Raw genomic sequence first — 22,503 nt, 5'->3', positions numbered from 1 at the left:
TTTCAACAGAACAATCACAAGTACAGAAACTGAAACAGTACCTGGACCAGATAGCTTCATCAGTGAATTCTATAAAAAGTTTAAACGAGCCTCTCTTGAGCTGGAGCCTAGCTCTAGCTGGCATGGGGTTGGAGGAGACCCCATGTGGAAGGCCTTCTCCCTAACTTGGGTGCACTGGGAGACTTGATAGGCTACTAGCCTTCCCCTCTTCTGCCCCCAGCCTTCAGGCCTTCTGGGGTGGCAGCCCAGGCGGCCAGAAATGGTTGGTCCTAACTTGGGGTGTGCTGAGATTTGCTCAGTTGCGCTGTTTGTCACTGGCAATTTCTGACCACTCTGCATATGGAAAACCGTGCGGGGGCACTTAAGAGTATTCCTTATCTTTATGTTATGTTTTGCGTATCCAAAATGTCCATTTTGTATTCTGCCCTTTCCCACACCCCTACAAAGCTCACTTTTACTCCTTAACTCTCTAACCCCCCCAAACATCACTAACCCACATTACTCTTTTTAACTTCAGTATTGCACAATCCTAATTACAGACCAAAGCCGCGCATTGTGTGTAACAACCCCAAACTGTTTCAAAAGACATAAAATGGGCACGTATGTCTTTAGAACATTTTGTGTTTTTTCTCTGACAACTATAAGTCTTACTAAATACTCTTATACAGTGACGATTCTAACCACTTTTTATCTTCTCTTTATGAGCTGTTAAACAAGGAATTTTGGTAAAAGAGTCCCCCCAGTTTAATGCTAATGATTGAACCATGTCATGGGGATTGTTGGACTTGTTCTTATGGCCCCCATATGCACCAATAACACCACGTGGCATTGCTCCTTTTTTGCATAGGCACATTAAAATGTGCTCATTTCGGGCCCAGAGAGATAGCACAGCGGCGTTTGCCTTGCAAGCAGCCGATCCAGGACCAAAGGTGGTTGGTTCAAATCCCGGTGTCCCATATGGTCCCCTTGCCTGCCAGGAGCTTTTTCTGAGCAGACAGCCAGAAGTAACCCCTGAGCATCGCCAGGTGTGGCCCAAAAACAAAACAAAACAAAACAAAACAAAAATGTGCTCATTAAAATAGGCTCATCCATTGACCTGCTCAAAATAGACTTCCCTTAACACTGAGAAGACTTAACAACAACAACCTGCTTACAGGACAGGGCTTCCAGCATTGCCCTTTAATGGTGAGGTGAAACGAGAGGACACTCCACATCCTGACTTCAATGTAGGATATGCAGATTCCAGGATCTATAATACAGAAACATGATACCAACAACAGAGACTGTGTGAAATGTGTGATGGCACTACGAACAGTGTCTTGGATTGGACGATCTAACTTGCCTGGAGCCTAGAGTTGGTCTTATGCAGGAAACTTCAGGGGTAGGGTCTCTTTGTATTTTGGCCAAGGTTATTCCTTTCCATGCCCCTCATATTTTGGTGGGCCTATGCAAACAACAATTGCCACTCTAACACCGTTTTTACTGTGCTCCTTTGACTCTAATCCTTAAAAAAAAAAAACAACTTAAAATTTGAGGTTAACTTAAGCTAATATGCATGTACGTGGAAATGTAAAAAATACTATGCCTCTAATGTTTAAGGAGTTATGTAAGTTTTATGGCTTTAGATTGCCTTGTGTGCTGTTAAGAAATATTATAATGTGTTACAATCTGGGGACTTGAGGGACAAAGTAATTGTACATGGATTCTGATTTATTTATCTTAATGTTCTTTGGCTGAAAGTTCAAAGTTAAGATATCAGTAAGGGGACTTCTGAGAATTATGTTATGGGTGATTGTCCTTCCACTGTAACTTTACCTTGTCCTCTTTCTTTGCATCTTTGTTCTCATAATTAAAAACAAAAAAATTAAAAAAAGGAAAAAAAAAGTTTAAACGAGGGGACAGAGAGATAGCATGGAGGTAAGGCATGCCTTGAATGCAGAAGGATGGTGGTTCAAATCCCGGCATCCCATATGGTCCCCCAAGCCTGCCATGAGCGATTTCTGAGCCTAGAGCCAGGAGTAACTCCCAAACGCTGCCGTGTGACCCAAAAACAAAAACAAAACCAAAAAAAATAAAAAAAGTTTAAACAACAAAAGAAGGGGGTGTGTGCTCCCAGAAACCTTCACTATGGCTGATATCAGTTTAATACTTAAAAAAAAGGTTACATACACAAGAAAAGAGAATTACATATTCATATCACTGATAAATATAGATACAAAAATCCTCCACAAAATCTTGGAAAATTAAATGTAACAACAGAATCATTCATTAACACCAAGTGGAATTCATCCCAGGAATAAAAGGATGGTTTAAATAAGTTTGAAAATTAATTAAAGTAGCACATCAACAGAATAATTAAATGATCATATCAGTAGATACTGAAAGGGCAATCGGCAAGATTCACCATCCATTCAATTTTTCAAAAATTCCCAACTTTTAAAAAAGTTAAATAGAAGGAACATATCTCAACATATATATAAAAGACATATATAAGTCCGGAGAGATAGCATGGAGGTAAGGCATTTGCCTTTCATGCAGAAGGACAGTGGTTCAAATCCCAGCATCCAATATGGTCCCCCAAGCCTTCCAGAAGAGATTTCTGAGCATAGAGCCAGGAGTAACCCCTGAGCACTGCCGGGTGTGACCCAAAAACCAAACCAAAAAAAAATTAAAAAGCCATATGTAACAAACCCACAGCTAACATACTCGATGTTAAAATATATATTTTTTTTTCTCACAAGATCAAGAACAAGTCAAGGAAGTTCACTGCTTTTCCAGTTTTGGAAGTTTCAGAGCAAACAGTAAGAACTATTTTATTTTATGTAATTCAAGACTTAAAAAAAAGAATCATTATGTGTAGATAACATGATAAAACCACAGAGTCCCCAAAATTATTAGAACAATTAATGAATTCAATAAAATGCAGGACACAAAGTCAACACACATAAATCTGTTCATTTTTATAAGCGAAGAATGAGTTGGAGAAAAGAAAATTTAAGAAAACTTAAGAAAAAACAAACAAACAAAACAAACAAAGCCAAGCCGGAGAGATAGCATGGAGAAAGAGGTGTTTGCTTTTCATGTGGAAGGACGGTGGTTCGAATCCTGGCATCCCATATGGTCCCCTGTGGCTGCCAGGGGCGATTTCTGAGCATAGAGCCAGGAGTAACTCCTGAGCGCTGCTGGATGCAACCCAAAAACCAAAAAAAAAAAAGGGCCCGGAGAGATAGCATAGCGGCATTTGCCTTGCAAGCAGCCGATCCTGGACCAAAGGTGGTTGGTTCGAATCCCGGTGTCCCATATGGTCCCCCGTGCCTGACAGGAGCTATTTCTGAACATACAGCCAGGAGTAACTCCTGAGCACCGCCGGGTGTGACCCAAAAAGCAAAACAAACAAACAAACAAACAAACAAAAAAACTTAAGAAGAGTCAATGAGAGTACAGGGGGTTAAGGCGCCTATAATGCACCTTTATTTTGGCAGGGAGTGGGGATGTCTGGTTCACCCCAGTGGCACTCAGGGGATAACTCCTGGCTCTGAGTTCAGAAATTGATGCAGGCAGGGTCAAGGGACCATATGGGATGCTGGGAATCGATCCCGGGTCCATCCCTAGTCGGCCATGTGCAAGGCAAATGCTATAGCTCTGGCCCCTCATGTGCCTTTAATCTGACACCACATGGTACTTAAACTCTGCTGGATGGTCCAGAACAGCACCACATTCTCAGGCCTTTTCACTGAACATCTGGCCTAGTTGATCAAGAATTGCCAGGTCGGGGCCCTCCGAACCTCCATGACATCACACAGAAGCCCCCACACAAATAAGAAAATAGCTCATCTACAACTGAGTTAAAAAAAAAAACCTCAAAATCAATCTAATAAAGATGATGAAAAATCTATATACAATATATATACTTGTGGGTCATAGTAATGGAATAACAAACAGCCAAAGATATCAGTAGACTAGTAGAGGGTTAGAACTGAGTTTACCTGGAGGTAGATAGGAAAGGTTCCTGGGACATTGGTGGGGCTTTATGGTGGTAGAAGTGATGATAAAACAAAGTATCCATATAACTATCAACAGGAGCCAGAGAGAGGGTACAGTGGGAAGAGCACTTGCTTTGCTTGTGCCCACTTGGGTACAATTTCCAGCACCCATATGGTTCCTCATGTCCTCCAGGAATGATCATTGAGTGCAGAACCAAGAGTAAGTCCTGAGTACTACCAAGTGTTACCCCAAAACAAAAAATAAATTAAAACTATCATTAAAAGTATTGTAAACATGGTACCTCAATAAAAAACATAGGAATTGGTGAGAATGTTCATTGGTCCAAGCCTTAGGGAGGGAGAAAGGGAGAGACGGAGGAAGGGAGGGAGCTGAGCTTCTATTCAACCTAGCATTACTGCTACTGCTCCTGGGAATGAATATCCTCTAGGACCCAAAAACCTAAGCAGAGAAGGCTTCTACACTCCTACGTTCATTGCAGCACTATTTACAAAAGCAAGAATCTGGAAGCAGATCCTGAAACTCAACAAGAACTGGGTGCAGAGAGGAGGGAAAGTGATATGCATGATATCCTTTCCCTTTTCCCTTTCAGTAACAGTATTGCAAACAAAAGAGTGGAGGGAGAATGAGAGTGGGGGGGGGGGAGGCAGGAAGGAAACAAGAGATATTGGTGGGAGAAAGTGTACACTGGGTAAAGGGATTGGTGTTGAACACTGTATACTGAAACTCAACCATGAACAACTTTGTAACTGTGTATCTCATGGTGAGCACAATCTTTGCATGCAAGAAACTCAGGTTTGATCCCCTAAGCACCACCAAGAATGATTCCCAAGCACTCAATTGGAAATACCCGTGAACCCCTTAGTGTGAAGGAAGAAGAAAGGGAAGAAGGAAAAGAAGGAGAATAAGGGGACAAAAGGAAAAGAGGAGGGCCGGAGAGATAGCACAGCAGTAGGGCGTTTGCACATGGCCAACCCAGGACAGATGGTGGTTAGATTCCGGCTTCCCATATGGTCCCTCGAGCCTACCAAGGATCGATTTCTGAGTGCAGAACTAGGAGTAACACCCTAAGGCCCACTGGGCCAAAACCCACCACCAAATAAAAGGGGGGGAGGAGGAAAGGAAGGGGCAGAAGGGTAAGAAGAGGAAGACTACTTTTCTTTTTTTGATTTTTTTTTTTTTTTGGTTTTTGAAAATTGCCATGTTGCTGACCCCAGTTCAGTTTCAAGTACCACATGTTCAGTCCTCTGAGCACTACCAGGAATGATGCTTGAGCATACAGCAGGGAGTACCTCCCAAGCAGGGTTTTGTTTTCTGTTTGTTTGTTTTTCTTAAATGGGGGTAGGGTTGAGTTCATAAAAAACAACAAACAAGGGCCCGGAGAGATAGCACAGCGGCGTTTGCCTTGCAAGCAGCCGATCCAGGACCAAAGGTGGTTGGTTCAAATCCCGGTGTCCCATATGGTCCCCTGTGCCTGCCAGGAGCTATTTATGAGCAGACAGCCAGGAGTAACCCCTGAGCACCGCTGGGTGAGGCCCAAAACCAAAAAAAAAAAAAAAAAAAAAAAAAAAGCTCTCTCTTCTTTGGGCCGGGCGGTGGCGCTGGAGGTAAGGTGCCTGCCTTGCCTGCGCTAGCCTAGGACGGACCGCGGTTCGATCCCCCGGCGTCCCATATGGTCCCCCAAGAAGCCAGGAGCAACTTCTGAGCGCATAGCCAGGAGTAACCCCTGAGCGTCACAGGGTGTGGCCCAAAAACCAAAAAAAAAAAAAAAAAAAAACCAACAAACAAAACATGACAACAAAGCACTAGAAAAAAAACCCTGGGTTTCTGAATTGGTAAAAACAAACATAAGTGGCTATATTATCTAAAAAAAAAAAAAAAAAAGAAAGAAAGAAAAAGAAAAACAGATTCAACACAATGCTATCCCTAATAAAAACACTCTATTTAAAGAAATAGAGCAAATAATTTGGAATTTGTATGGGATCACAAAAATCATAAATAGCAAAGTCATCGAGAAAAGAAAAATGACAGCATCACACTTCCTAGCTTTTTGTTGTTTTGTTTTTGTTTTTTGTTTTTTTTTTTGTTTTTTCGGGCCACACCCATTTGATGCTCAGGGGTTATTCCTGGCTAAGCATTCAGAAATTGCCCCTGGCTTGGGGGGACCATATGGGACACCAGGGGATCAAACCGCGGTCCTGATCCTTGGCTAGTGCTTGCAAGGCAGACACCTTACCTCTAGCACCACCTCGCCGGCCCCACACTTCCTAACTTTTAGCTGTATTACTAAACAATGATAATTAAAGCAGTTTGGTGTTGGAACAAAAATAGGCACACAGACCAATTGAACAGAATTCAGAGCCAAGAGACAAGCCAACATATATTTAGGCACTATCTATGATAATGAGCCTAAATCATACAGTGGGTAAAGGAAAAAGTTTTTTAACAAATGATACTGATAAAATGGAATGTTACATGCTTAAAAATAAAACTGATCAATTTAATATCATCTACAAAAGCTTATTCAAAATAAACTTAAAGTCTTAGATATTAGACCCAAAACTATAAAACACATAAAAGGCAACATAGATATGTTTGAGGAATTCATCAGAGATGTAAAAACTTGCTGACCATGATAACAAAGGAAGAATAAATTAGACTACATGTAATAAAGGATTTGTTTGAGGTTTTTATTTGTTTTGGTTTTGGTTTTGGTTTTTGGGTCATACCTGGCAGTGCTCAGGGGTTACTCCTAGCTTTGTGCTCAGAAATCACTGCTGGGGCTAGCGAGGTGGCGCTAGAGGTAAGGTGTCTGCCTTGCAAGCACTAGCCAAGTAAGGACCGTGGTTTGATCCCCCGGCATCCCATATGGTCCCCCCCAAGCCAGGGGCAATTTCTGAATGCTTAGCCAGGAGTAACCCCTGAGTATCAAAAGAGTGTGGCCCGAAAAACCAAAAAGACAACAAGCAAACAAACAAACAAACAAACAAACAAAAGAGATCACTCCTGGCAGGCACAGGAAACCATATGGGATGCTGGGATTCAAACTACCTTCCATCCTGGATTGGCTGCATGTGAGGCAAATGCCCTACCACTGTACTATTGCTCTGGTCCCTGTAATAGTTTTTACATCAAAAGAAACTATCACGAAGCCAAAGTGATAGCCCAGGGGCAGGGCATTTGCCTTGCACACAGCTGACCCTGAAGGACCCGGGGTGATCCCTGGCACCCCATATGGTCCCCTGGCTCTGCACTCAGAAATCTCTCCTGGCACTTGGGGGGATCATATGGGATGCCGGATTCAAACTACCCTCAGTCCTGGGTCTGCCGCAGGCAAGATAAACACGCCCATCACTGTGCTATCTCTTCGGGCCCCCTTGAAGATCAGTTGTACTTAAATATAAGTACTAAGCTCAAATTTTCTTCCTCTACGTAGTTTAAATTTGTTATTTTATTATAGCATTTGACAAACCTTTACTGTGGAAGGACAAATAGTGATTATTTTAAGGTTCTCATGTATAGGTCAATGCAATGACTATTTTTTTTTGTTTTATTTTGTTTTGTTTTTTATTTTTGGTTTTTGGCCCCACGCAGCGGTGCTCAGTGGTTACTCCTGGCTGTCTGCTCAGAAATAGCTCCTGACTCTTATCCACTGCTGGTGGGAATGCCGTCTAGTTCAACCTTTATGGAAAGTGATATGGAGATTCCTCCAAAAACTGGAAATCGAGCTCCCATACGATCCAGCTAAACCACTCCTAGGAATATACCCTAGGAACACAAAAATACAATACAAAAACCCCTTCCTTACACCTATATTCATTGTAGCACTATTTACCATAGCAAGACTCTGGAAACAACCAAGATGCCCTTCAACAGGCAAATGGCTAAAGAACCTGTGGTACATATACACAATGGAATATTATGCAGCTGTCAGGAGAGATGAAGTCATGAAATTTTCCTATACACGGATGTACACGGAATCTATTATGCTGAGTGAAATAAGTCAGAGAGAGAGAAAAACACAGAATGGTCTCACTCATCTATGGGTTTTAAGAAAAATGAAAGACATTCTTGCAATAATAATTTTCAGACACAAAAGAGAAAAGAGCTGGGAAGTTCCAGCTCACCTCAGGAAGCTCACCACAAAGAGTGATGAGTTTAGTTAGAGAAATAACTACATTTTGAACTGTCCTAATAATGAGAATGTATGAGGGAAATGGAAAGCCTGTCTAGAGTACAGGGGGGGGTCGGGTGGGGAGGAGGGAGATTTGGGACATTGGTGATGGGAATGTTGCACTGGTGATGGGTGGTATTCTTTATATGACTGAAACCCAAACACAATCATGTATGTAATCAAGGTGTTTAAATAAAATATATATATATATATAAAAGAAAGAAAAGAAATTGCTCCTGGCAGGCACGGGGGACCATATGGGATACCGGGATTCAACCACCTTTGGTCCTGGATCAGCTGCTTGCAAGGCAAACGCCACTGTGCTATCTCTCTGGGCCCTGAAATGACTATTTAACTGCATATTGTATATGGTAAAAGGAACCATAGAGATTTTATAAAGAATAAGCATAGCTGTGTCCATTAAAACTGCAGTAGAGGCTGGAGCAACAGTACAGAGGAGAACAGGGCACTGACCTTGCACACAGGTTTGATCCCTAATATCCTAGTTCCCTTGACCACAGCCAGAAATATATTCCTAAGTGCAAAGCCAATAGTCAGGTCTGAGCGTCACCAGATGTGGCCCCCCCAAAAAACAAAGCAAATCAAAAAGACAGGAGCCAGAATAATAGTACAGTCAGTGAAGTGATAATTCACCCTATTACATTTGACGGAGTTATGCAGAAAACCCTATATAGTCCCCAGAGTATGGTGAAAAGTGAACTTGAGCATAGAGCCTGAAGTAAGCCCTGAACATCACCGGGTGTGGACTCCCTCCAAAAAATGAAGAAGGGGAGCTGGAGAGATTGCATGGAGATAGTGTATTTGCCTTGAATGCAGAAGGATGGTGGTTCGAATCCTAGCATCCCATGTGGTCCCCTGAGCCTGCCAGGAGTGATTTCTGAGCGTAGAGCCAGAAGTAAGCCCTGAGTGGTACCGGGTGTGACCCAAACCCCCCCCCCAAAAAAAAAGACCAGAAATTTAAGCACTAACACTTACGCAACAAACATATTAACTATAGAATTAAGACTAATGATGGCAAAGGTGACAGAGTTGCCAATGTGTGTTTTAAAAAGAGTGAACAGATAAAACTCAGAAACCTTGCGAGCAGAAACTGACTATATGAAGGGCTCAATTATGTATGGAAGATGAAACTAAAAATAAGGACTCATAATTCAAAATTGAAAAATGAATATAAGATGGTTTCATTTGCTTATTTAGAGTAAACAAGACACACATTTGAAAAAGGTAAGAGAATTTTGTGCATACTGAATGAGAAATTTCTAAGAAGTGTCAAGTAAACGTACAGTTTCATACAAAGATCTTTTTAGAATTTAGGAGAGATGACCTGTTTGGACATGAGGTTCAAAAGTCACCAACCAAGGAGTATATGCAATGGCCAAGATGTTATATAATTCTACTTTAAGTATTGGGCTAGAGAGATAGTACAGTGGTTACCTTACATGCAACCAACTCAGGTTCAGTCCCCAGAACCCCATACAACCCCTGGCACCTTGCTGAAGTGAGCCTGAATTTAGATCAAGGAGAAAGCCTTGAACACCACTGGATATGGCCCAAAACGAGAAAAAAAAAACCTAAGTTTTTTTTTTTTTTTTTTTTTTGGTTTTTGGGTCACACCCGGCAGTGCTCAGGGGTTACTCCTGGCTCTATGCTCAGAAATCGCTCCTGGCAGGCACGGGGGACCATATGGGACGCCGGGATTTGAACCACGGACCTTCTGCATGAAAGGCAAACACCTTACCTCCATGCTATCTCTCCGGCCCCAACCTAAGTTTTTTAATTGCAACCTAACAAGCATGTAAGGGAGTCACAAAAAGTACTTATAATTTGTCTAAGATAAATTTATGATTTATTTATCACTAAATGCTTGTTTTATACACACACACTCTCTATTTTGAGGGGGTCACACCAAACATGCTGAGGAGTTACTCTTGACTCTCATTTCAGGAATTACTCCTGTTGGTTCTTGGGGGACTATATGGGATGCTGAGGATCAAACCCTGTGCCCACTGTATACAAGGCAAGCAAGCACCCTATCCTCTGTACTATCACTCTCTTTATATAGATAGATATACACCCAAAAATATATACAAATTCCCTGACAGAAAGGGGTTGCAAGTGAAACAAATTAATGAAACCCTAATACACATATAATAGACAAGAATATCGATACCTAAAAAGGACACCAAAAGAAGACAGTCTTGGAGGCACTTCCACTGAGATCCCCAGGACCATAAAACTTGTGATGTCGGGGCCCGGAGAGATAGCACAGCGGTGTTTGCCTTGCAAGCAGCTGATCCAGGACCAAAGGTGATTGGTTCGAATCCCAGTGTCCCATATGGTCCCCCGTGCCTGCCAAGAGCTATTTCTGAGCAGACAGCCAGGAGTAACCCCTCAGCAATACCGGGTGTGGCCCAAAAACCAAAAAAATAAATTAAAAAAAAAAACTTGTGATGTCACATATACCAAAGCCAGGTATATGCAAACAATGCAACAAGTGTGTGACCTCAGGCAAGCACCACAACCAAAGGATAGCCCCTGAACATCACAGCAGTGATGAGCAACAGAAGGAAATGGGGGCAGCATCTTCATCTAAACAAAAACAAACCCATGGGACTCTGAATATAAAACTGAGACAGGGAGGAAGGAGGCAGGGGTGCAAAAGAGTACAGTGAAGGGTGTGGGTATTTTGGAACAAACAGTGTTACAGTAAGCTGCATTTTGAAGTAGTGTGAAATTCTTCCTCAAAAATACATGGGGTGTTGCTCCTGAATAATACTTTAATAAAAATTAAAAATAAACATATCTTTAGAATTCATGGGAAATGAACGGCATCAGCACTTCTGTTGCACTTGGTAGCACTGACATTCTCCTTCTTGGATTCTTTTGGTGGAGTGAGGGTTTGGGAGCACAACTGTCTATGCTCTCAGGGGGCCACACATGGTGCCAGCTACTGAACCTGAGTTCAATATGCAAGGCAAATGTGAAACCTGAAGCCTGTTGCTCTATCCCTCTGGAACCCCCATCCCCTGTATTCTAAACCAAGGATAGTATTACAATAGAATACAACCAAGTACCACCAATTGTGACCCAAAAACAGCAACAACAAAAAAAAAACCTCATGAGAGAAAAGTTAAGCTTTGACTGTATGGTGACTGTGGTAATTTAAATCAATGATTTTCACCCAGACTGCAGCCCTGAACAATTAGTAAAAAAATAAAATAAAATAAAATAAAAAAGACCCCTCCAGTGAATAAAGTGGTTTTTCTTTTTTTTTTCTTTTTTTTTTTTTTTTTTTTTGGTTTTTGGGTCACACCCGGCGGTGCTCAGGGATTACTCCTGGCTGTCTGCTCAGAAATAGCTCCTGGCAGGCACGGAGGACCATATGGGACACCGGGATTCGAACCAACCACCTTTGGTCCTGGATTGGCTGCTTGCAAGGCAAATGCCCTCTGTACTATCTCTCCGGGCCCATAAAGTGGTTTTTCAACTGCTTGTCCTCAGCTCAGAGAGCTGATTTGTAGGAGTAAAAAAAGTTGAAATCTGGGGCCGGAGAGGTGGCGCTAGAGGTAAGTCATCTGCCTTGCAAGCACTAGCGTAGGACAGACCACGGTTCGATTCCCCCTTCCCCCCCCCCCCCGCGTCCCATATGGTCCCCCCAAGCCAGGGGCGATTTCTGAGCGCATAGCTAGGAGTAACCCCTGAGCATCAAACGGATGTGGGCCAAAAACCAAAAGAAAAAAAGTTGAAATCCACTCCCTTAAATAATGTGATTAATTGTATTTATTTATTAAGTTAGTTTGAGATCAAACACAGGTCCTTATCCATTCAAGCAAAATGCTCTGTGCTGAGTGACATTCCCAGTACCACAATTACTTTGTTTTTTGTTTTGTTTTGTTTTGGGTCACACCTGGTGGTGATGAGGACTAACTCCTTGCTCTTTTCATGGATCACTCCTGGTGGTTTGAGTGACTTCATGGGGTGCCAGGAATAAAAGCTAGGTTTGCCATGTGCAAGGCAAGCACCTTACTCATTGCATTATCTCTTCAACCCCAGCAATTTTAATATTTATAAGAGCAAACATAAAGGACACATGTACAACTATATAAGGATAAAAATATTCAGATAGGGGCCCGGAGAGATAGCACAGCCGTGTTTGCCTTGCAAGCAGCCGATCCAGGACCAAAGGTGGTTGGTTCGAATCCCGGTGTCCCATATGGTCCCCTGTGCCTGCCAGGAGCTATTTCTGAGCAGACAGCCAGGAGTAACCCCTGAGCACCGCCGGGTGTGACCCAAAAACCAAAAAAAAAAAAAAAAAATTCAGATAGGACCATAGAGATAGCACAGCGGTAGAGCGTTTGCCTTGCACGCAGCTGATCTAAGAAGGATGATGGTTCGAATCCCAGCATACCATATGGTCCCCCGTGCCTGCCTGGAGCGATTTCTGAGCACAGAACCAGGAGTAATCCCTGTGCAACCCCGAGTTTGACTCAAAAATAAAAACGTTCAGATAGGGGCTAGAGAGTGGGTAGGGCACTTGCCTTGCATGCAGCCTACCCATCTTCAGTTGCCATCATCCCAAGGTTTCCTGAGCACAGCCAGGAAATGAAGAGCCAGGAGTGTACCACTGAGCACTGCCTGATGTGGCCTAAAAACAATGCCCCCTTTGGGGCCGGAGAAATAGCACAGCAGTAAGGCGTTTGCCTTATACGCAGAAGGATGGTGGTTCGAATCCCGGCAATCCCTGAGCCTGCCAGGAGCTCTTTCTGAGCATAGAGACAGGAGTAACCCCTGAGCGCTGCTGGGTGTGACCCAAAACAAACAAACAAACAAACAAAACAAAATAAAACAACCCCCCATTAAAAAATGGTAAGATGATGTTAGTTTTGGGAATCTAGTCAAATTATGACCTACTCCTAAAATTAACAACTAAAAGATCAAAATAAAAACAAAAGCCAAAAGCAAATGAAACAGGGATAGATAATGCAGACAAACGGGATAATTCTCTAGAATTCAAAAGAAGTTTTTAAAAATATCATCAAATAAAACCCTTGATGATTACAAAAATCATTTTGGGAGCCTGGAGAGATAGTAGAGAAGTTAAGGCACTTTCTTTGCATGTGGCTGTGGCCTCAACAGTGGTTCAAACAGTTCCATGGAGTTCTACTAGCTCTAACAGGAGTGACCCCTCAGCATAGAACCAGAAAGAGACGCTTTGATTCTGCACAGAACCAAGTGTCCCCCTGCCCCCTTCAAAATAAAAGTTTCCCCAGGTCTCTAAAGAAAAGCATTTGCCATAGATATTAAGGGAGCTTTGGCTCTTTTCCAAGAAAATAGACAGGGCTGGAGAGAGAGTACAGAGCCAACCTTCATTCTAATCTCCACCCCCACAGATGGTCACCCGAGCACAGCCAGGGAACACTCCTGAGCACAGAGCCAAGAATAGTTCCTGAGAACTACTGGTCCAAAAAACAAAATCGGGCAAAACTCACTCGCAATTCTACACATATTGCAGGGAAAACAGAAATCATAAATTTCAAGAGAATAAGGTGGAAGGAAAACTATGCTCCAATTTGCAGCTACCTAAGAATAATAACTTGCTATCATTTTTCTCTTAAGATGTCTAATGTTTAAGAACATATTTTGGGTCAAGGAAATGGTTTCCCTTCCAGGACTGGAGAGCACATTTTGCATATGGGAGTTCTCAGTTCAATCCTCATCACTGCAGGATCCCCCAGAACAGTAGGAAGGGAGACCAAAACAACGCTGGGTGTGACAGAAAAAAGAAAATGAACTGAAAGGTGCATTTCACAAGAAGTTGCAGGATTTATTGTGGGAATACTTTATTTTAGTTTTGTTTATTTTTTAGTCACATTCAGCAATACTCAAGGATTACTCTGGGCTCTGCAATCAGGAATTACTCCTGGCAGTACTCAGGGGACCTTATGAGATGCCAGGAATCAAACCCAGGTCAGCCAAGTACCATGCTAATATTCTACTTATTGAACCTATTGTACCAGCCCTGGGATAACTTTTCTTCCCACACAAAAGGAGACCAATTACTATCTAGATATCTTTCCTTTGCATTCCTTATTATTTTAAGGGTAATAAGATGTTTCTAAAATAGATCATTTTCACTACTGACTGGTATAATATGAATTAGATCAAGCAAAGTCTTCAACTATTTAAGTGTGAGACTTTGCAAAACAAACTTGAATACTGCGCATAATTTGTCTTTTATAGAAAAACATACTCAACTTTGTTGACACTGGATACAAAATTAAATGCAAAATTTGCATTTTCAGTACTTTTGGTTTCTTGACCTTTATTTGAATTTGAGACTAAGCTTTACCAAACAACAGAATCTACACTGTTACTAGCCAACCACAGTCCTCATTATGAAATCTATGCAGCGCATTTGTTACCTAGGAAACAGACTAGAGCACAAGCAGAGTGCAATTTCAGTACAGCAGAAGAATTCTCCAATTATGCTGGTAAATAAAGTCCATAAATCAACTAATCAGAAGCAAAGTCAAGAAGTATCACAGAAGAGTTAAGCTCTGTGGAAACTTTTTTTAAAAGAAAAAAAAAAAGAGAGAGAGAAACCTGGGCTGCTGCTGCTTTGAGCAACTATGTAGATATCTTAAGTAAATATTATGAGCAGGTTTCTTTACAAACACAAACTGTCAGAAAATAAACTGTTCAAAATAAATGGCTTCTCTCCAATCTTCAGCTTCCCTATTTTTGACAGTATTTAAGAGAAAAAGCTTCTTTAGAGCCAGCTTCATACATCTGGTAGCAGAATATTAATCCAAGAATGAATTCTGCATTTTCAGCAAGCAGCACTTGGTCTGAGCTGCTATTAAACAATCAGGATAATAAGGGCTGGTAGAAAGGGTCACTGGTTATACTTCTCAATCAGAACTGCTCCCCACTCACTCCCCCAAAGTACAAAACTGCAGAAAGAAATCCAAAGACAGCTATTTCAAAGAATGAAACTATTTATTACTTTTCTTCTTTTCATGAGGCTGTTACTAATGATAACATTAATCATCTGAAGATTTGGGGAGGTATAAAGTGGCCATTTTGTGTTTCTTTTCATGGTAGCACATTGGTAATAAACACAAAAGGGCTAGAAAACTACAGATTTTTACTATGGCCAGCTTAGTGTGTGAGAAAAAAAGCCAAATGTCAGTTTTTATTGCTCAGCTATATTAAAAAAAAAAAAAAACTACATGCAGATCAAAATTTCTGAAAGAGGCATCTGTCATAATAGCAAAAACAGCAGAAAAATATTTTATCCAAGAAAAAGTAAAAAATTAATTTACAAGCTGTATGGACACCAATGTACCAAAAGGGAAATCAACTAAAAACATGTAAGGTTCTTAGGAATTATTCTGAACACGGTAAAACAGTCTTGCTAACTGGACCATTCCCCCTAAATTAATATCTGCAGATCACAGTCTAGAAGCCAAAACAAAATAAAAAGGCAGGTGTTATCTTCTAGCCAGACCACATAAAGACTATACACAATCCCAGAAAGCTGTGAGGCACATTTGCAACTTTGCCAAGCAATTCTACACACTGATCACTCTCTTCAAGTTAAGTTTATACAATAACTCTTTTGTTAAACCTTATCACTATGACCAACAGTCTTGTAAATAAATATATAAGCAAGCAATATTAGCTTACCTTTATACTTCATTTTTTTTATTATATCTTTATTTAAGCACCATGATTACAAACATGTTTGTAGTTGGGTTTCAGTCATAAAAAGAACATTCCCCCTTCATCAGTGCAACATTCCCACCACCAATACCCCCCATCACCCTCCTCCCCCACCCCTTATCTTTGTACTTCAGGGAGTGTTCTTGAAGCTCTGGGAATATTTTTTAATTTCATTCTCCCATTAATGGTAAGCCTTAAGAAATCTCAATACCTATCCTCTTTGCCTATCTTCAATAACAACAGGAGAGGGACCTTGTTCAGGGCCAACAAGTGCATTGCACTGACTACATTCTATGCATCTCTGCAGAATTTAAATTCATTTAACTCTCTCAACCTTAAGTCAAAGCAGGAACTAAGAAACAAAATGCCATCAATTCACAAGTCAAAAATCTGGGGTAGGGGCCAGAGATATAGCACAGCAGTAGGGCATTTGCCTTGCACCCTGCACACCCAGAATGGACCAGAATCCAATTCCTGGGCATCCCATATCTGGCATCCATATGGTCCCCCAAGCCTGCCAGGAGCATTTTCTGAGTGCAGAGCCAGGAGTAACCCGAGTGTCAGTAGGTGTGGCCCAAAAATAAGAAATAAATAAAAATAAGGGACAAAGGTTTCAACTAGAAAGCACTCCAGTATTTTAGACACACTAAAGTGACTTCTCTTTATAACGATAAAAATTAGTTTGCCCTTGGAGCCGGTGAGGTGGCACTAGAGGTAAGGTGTCTGTCTGCCTTGTAAGTGCTAGCCAAGGAAGGACTACCATTTGATCCCCGGTGTCCCATATGGTCCCCCCAAGCCAGGGGCAATTTCTGAGCGCTTAGCCCATAGTAACCCCTGAGCATCAAACAGGTGTGGCCCCAAAAACAGAAACAAAATAGTTTGCCCAATTTAAAAAGCCATTAAATTCCATATTGCCTTCCAATGAAGCTCTAGATCTTACTTGACAAAACTCTAATATTTTTCCAGATGTTTTCCTTTCACGTTTAAATGAATGCTTTTGAAAGTCTTCATTCTCTGCTTGTCCATGTAACTGAGTGTACTCAAAACTTTCATTTTCAATCTCCTTGATCACTGCTAGATGTAAGTTAGTCAATATGGACTGTCACAGGACAATCACAATGCTAAAGTCTCCAGAAGAGACTGAGATTTATAGAAAGACAAAAAGTCGGGCCGGGAGAGATAGCACAGCGGTGTTTGCCTAGCAAGCAGCCGATCCAGGACCAAAGGTGGTTGGTTTGAATCCCAGTGTCCCATATGGTCCCCCGTGCCTGCCAGGAGCTAGTTCTGAGCAGACAGCCAGGAGTAACCCCTGAGCACCGCCGGGTGTGGCACAAAAAAAAAAAAAAAAGAAAAGAAAAAAAGAAAGAAAGAAAGACAAAAAGTCATACCTATATGAAATATCTGAAGCTATAAAATGAAATTTTCGGGGCTGAAGAGATAGCATGGAGGCTGGGCATTTGCCTTGCATAAAGAAAGACGATGGTTCGACTCCCGGCATCCCATATGGTCCCCCGAGCCTGCCAGGAGCGATTTCTGAGTATAGAGCCAGGAGTAACTCCTGAGCGCTGCTGGGTGTGATTGAAAACCCAAAAGCCCCCCCACAAAAAAGAAATTTTCTGGGTACTAATTCAACTTAATTTGGAGAGGGCACATGCTGCAATGCACTGCTCAGGGGTAACTCCTGTCTCTGCACTAAGGAGTTGTGCAAAGAAACCATATCCCCAGGTTGGCTGGGTGCAAAACAGGTGTCCTACTCATTGTACTACTATAGCTCCAGACCCTCAACTTAATTTTTTTAAGCCAGTCAAATTGAGCGGGGGAGGGGGGGTGTTATATACCAACTTTTGTGATACTATTGTTAATAAGTTCTGATAAACCACTGTCATCGGACCAGCCCCTCAACTTAATTTTGATTTACATACCTATAACTTGGAAGCCAAAGTGAGACAACAGCAGGTAGGAGATGTCCCTTGCAAGAGGCTGAGCAGGGTTGATCTCCAGCATTCCATATGGTCCCCAAGCACCATCAGGAGTAATTTTTGAATGTAGAGCTAGGAGTAAGTATTCCCTGAGCATCACCAGGTGTGACTCAAAAGCCAAAAAACTAAGAAAAACAACAACTAAAACATCCACCTTACAACTGTTTTTACAAAAAGGCCTGGAAGAACAGAGTCTGTCTTTCCAGGCTCACTTACTCCAGAAAGAATGCAAAAGGCAAATCTTGAAATAAAGATAACTTAGGGAGGGAGAAAGGGAAGGAGAGAGGGACAGAGGGACAGAGACAGGGGGAGAGGGGGAGAGGAAAGAGAAACAGAGAGACAGAGAGAGACACACACACAGAGAATGCACTGGGAAAAGAAAAGTGAGTAGCTTCTTTGCAATAAAATATATTCCCATGTAAATACTTTGGGGAGATTTAAAGGCAAGGAATTGCATGGCTTTCTGGATAATGTCAGTACTCTTCTCTGATAGTGAAAATGGGACTGATCTTTGTTGACATGTTTATAAAGTACAGGGTAAGACAGATGAGAGGTCCAGACTGCTGTTGATATTTGTCAAAAGGCAAAGCACTGTTTATAGATGTTCATTTCTGTTTGTTGATTTTAGTATATGCTAAGAGGGGGTGCTGTTTGTAGATACTAATATATGCTCAAGGTCTAGAAGAACAAGGCAGTCTTTGTTCCAAGATGCAACAGAACTTAAAAGAACTGACAATTTTTCCTTGATTTTTCCACAAAGCACTTAGCTATTTTGTGCCCGATTGACAACTACAGAGCAAGTGTTGAAAAGAAACTTGGCCAGATTACTAAATAACAGAAAGATAATCGACAGTACTGTTCAAAAACACAACAGCCACCATATACACCCAATTTTGCGGGTATACAGAGAACACACAAATTCAAACAACAAAAATACAAATAACAACAAGAAGAAAAGCCCAAAATCAGGTTCGGCTCTCCCTTCCATGCTGCCAAAGATACATCTCAGAGCAGAATAAATAAATAAATAAATAAATAAATAAAGAGAAAGAGCTTCCCTTTTGAATGGATAACAAATAAATTTATTGTTTACTGCAACCAGTTTACTCCCCACAGCAAATAATCACAACCTGACTCTTCCCATTAACCGTCTACTGAACAGAAGGTTCGTTTCCAAAGTAACCTGAAGAGTCCGGGAAACCAATTTAACTTTATTCCAGAACTCAACCTAGGCATCTCCACCTCTTAACAAGCGACAAGCCTAGAACTGTAAATACAAATCCTTACAGCCTCCTTCGGTTCCTCTTTGATTTCCTGCCTCTTTTCTTTCATTCTAGTTAAGTCTCTAAAGAGAGAAAGGAAAGGAAAGAAAGAAAAGGAAGCAAAGAGCCCCATTAGAAAAGGGTTTTTTGTTTTTAATAAATAAAAGAAAACCCACCACCAACACAAAACCAGCCTTCTCCGATTGGATCACTGGACTTGAGTCGGGGGGCTGCTTGGCTCGGGGGTCCCCGGGGGGAGCGCGCAGCCTCAGACGGGGGCGGGGAGCGTCCCCCAAACCCTCCTCCGTTAGAAACAATAAATAAGGGGACCCTCGGCGAGCCTCCCGCGGGAGCCCCGAGACCCCTGCTCGGCCCCGCGCTCCGGAGGCGGCTGGGCAGTTGGAAACTCGGCGGGCGGGCGGGCGGGCGAGCGATCGGGCGGCTCTTTTCTTTCTCCCTTCCCGCCCGCCCGCCCGCCTGGCCAGGCAGCCCCGGGAGATGCTCCGACCGGCCGGCCGGAGCGACGAGGCCAGGCGAGACGAGGGGGCCGGGCAGGGCCGGGCCGGGCCGGGCCGGGCCGGAGAGGCGCGTCGGCCTGCCGGCCGCGTCCACCCCCGGCCGCCACTCGCGGCCTCCCCCGACGCGCACGGCGCCTCCGCGACCCCGCAGGAGACAAAAGGCGGCTGCGGCCGGCCGGGTCGGTCGGGTCACGGCGCGGCCGCACACAAAGGGCCCCGGCCCGGCCCGCGCGGCGCTCACCCACCTGCAGGTGCCGGTGCCTCTGGCCATAGGCACGCGTGCGGGCGCGGGAGGGCCTGCGCGGCGCCGGGCGTGCGGGCTGGACGGGGCGGGCCGGGCCGGGCCGAGGCGGGGAGCGGGCGCGGGGCAGGCGCCGAGCGGGCGGCGGACGGGGGCGGGGGCGGAGGCGCCAGCCTGGCTCGACCGACCCACCGACCGAGCGACCGAGCGGCGGTCGCGCGCCGCGCCGCTCCGCTCCGCTCCGCTCCGTGCGCCCCAGGCTCCGCGCGCCCGGCTCGGTCGGAGCGCGGCGGGCGGGGCGGGGCCGGCCGGGGGCGGGGGCTCGGACCCCGGCTCCTGCTCCTGCTCCCGCTCCGGCTCCAGCTCCCGCCGGCACCGGAAACGCGCCGTGGTCCGCGAGACCCACAGGAAGTGGGCCGGGACACCGCCGCCGCCGCGCACGCCCGGCCGCTGCCCGCCCGGAGAGGCTGGGGCGCGCCGGGGCGCCTCCGTGCGCACCGCACCGCGACAGGTGTGGGGGCCCCCCGGGTCCCGCGCCGGCTTCGGGAGCGGGGCCTGAGCCCCCGGGGCCGCTCAGAGTGGCCGGATCGCGTGAGGGTCAGGTGGGACGCCGGAGGTATGTGCGGGGACACCTGCAGCCCCCCCATATACCACACACGTACACACACGGGCACCCCGCGGGCACCGTGCCGGCTGAAGTTCTGCCCCGACTGCAACTCTCGCGCTCAGCCCGCGCGGGGAGCGGGGCCTCTTTCAATCACCTGCCAGAAGCTCCAGATTTTGGGGAATGGACACACATCCCTTATCCCTTGCCCTGCCTTGGCATTTGAAGCACCCCGAGCGAGGCCCAGTGCTTCCAAGGCCCCCGCTCCTTGTAGTGCACTCTGCCACAAAGTGCAGGATATGAACTTCTTGAGTCTCCCCCCTTCCCGCCCTCCAGGACTGTGCTGTGACTTTGGCCATTTCGTGGATGTGGAAACTGACACGCAGAAACGAATGAATCTGCCCAGGATCATTCCCGGAGTCAGTGCTGGAGGAGCCCAGATTTAGCCCGTGACTTGTCTGGCTCCAGAACTCTTTAACAGCTCTTAATATCTTCACACATACATAATATATTATATATTTTATATAATCATGTATATAAACATACATGATGAATAATATTTAGTGCATGTCTTATATGGGCTCATCTGAGCCTTAACCCAGCGGTGACACGGAAGCCTCAGGCACTTCTTCCTTTGGAGGAAAGGAAAGAGGTTGTTACTAAGCAAACTCCTGAGCAAAGTAGAGTGGAATACACACACACACACACACACACACACACACACACACACACACACACAGGAAAGAGATTGTTACTAAGCAAACTCCTGAGCAAAGTAGAGTGGAATACACACACACACACACACACACACACACACACACACACACACACACACAGCCCCGTTATTTTTATTGAGGTAACAGAGTTTTCAGCAGTTTCCGTGCAACAATTGCAACTTAGCGTTGCCATCCCCAACACCCATAAAACACTACTCCAGTCTCAAAGGCCTTTCTTGGTCCTACCCACTTGCAGGTGGGGTGTTAGCAATAGATCTCAGGACATGCTCCATGGGAAGACTCTAATCTTTTGCTTTGTTTCTTTATACTCTGAATATGAGTGAGATCTTCCTGGCACTTGTCATTCTGGCTGATTCACTTTGATTACCATGGCAACCTTCCCATCTGATCCAGGTTTGGACAAACGGCATGAGTTCATTTTTGTCCATAGCTGTGTAGTATTCCACTGTGTATCTATCCCACAGTCTTTCGTTGTTGAATCCAACAATCTCTTTCTCCACTCATCTATTGTATCCACTCATCTGGTTGTTATCAGATCTTCCCTAATATGAATAATGTTTCAATAAACATAGGAGATGTAGAAAGATGGGCTTCCCTTAGGGGGAAACTTACCACTGTGGGGAGAGAGGGACTTGATCAGGGAAGGTAACACTATGACAATGATAAAGAAAGTGGTCACTCTAGATGAGAAATGGATGCTAAAAGGAGGTAGAGTGATATGCATGATACCCTCTCAGTAACAATATTGTAAATCACTGTTCCTAAAAGGAAAGAAGAAAGGAGCCTGACAGAGAGGCAGAATGGGCAGTAGGAAGGAAATCAGGGGTATTGCTGGAGGAAAGTGGTCTGAAGGGATTGGTACTTAAAAATCATACCCCTGGGGGCTGGAGAGATAGCATGGAGGTAAAAGCATTTGCCTTGCATACAGAAGGTTGGTGGTTCGAATCCCAGCATCCCATATGGTCCCCCGAGCCTGCCAGGAGTGATTTCTGTGCATAGAGCCAGGAATAACCCCTGAGCGCGGCCAGGTGTGACCCAAAAAAGCCAAAAAAAAAATAATAATAATAATAAAAATCATACCCCTGGATCTCAATCATGAATAATTTTATTACTTTGCAATTCATAGCGAGTCAATAAATTAATTTTTAAAAACATGATAAATTTTATTGTTTGGTTGGTTTTTGGGTCACACCCAGCGGCGCTCAGGGTTATTCCTGACTCTGCACTCAGATATTGCTTC

General features: G+C 43.9%; 1 protein-coding gene across 1 annotated transcript in view; it reads right to left on the bottom strand.

Moving 5' to 3' along the window:
- Window positions 1-19,976, bottom strand: part of KIAA1958 (KIAA1958 ortholog) — a 160,084-nt gene extending 140,108 nt beyond the window's left edge. Inside the window, exon 1 of the mRNA XM_049785221.1 lies at window positions 19,927-19,976. The gene's annotated coding sequence lies outside the window, so the exon portion shown is untranslated. The remainder of the gene's footprint in view (window positions 1-19,926) is intronic.
- Between the last annotated feature and the right edge of the window lie 2,527 nt (window positions 19,977-22,503).

This window comes from Suncus etruscus, chromosome 1 (assembly GCF_024139225.1).
Source record: "Suncus etruscus isolate mSunEtr1 chromosome 1, mSunEtr1.pri.cur, whole genome shotgun sequence".
In the NCBI taxonomy this organism is placed as follows: Eukaryota; Metazoa; Chordata; class Mammalia; order Eulipotyphla; family Soricidae; genus Suncus; species Suncus etruscus.
Note: the sequence above shows the minus strand (reverse complement) of the source record. Positions and strands in the feature narration are given on the sequence as shown.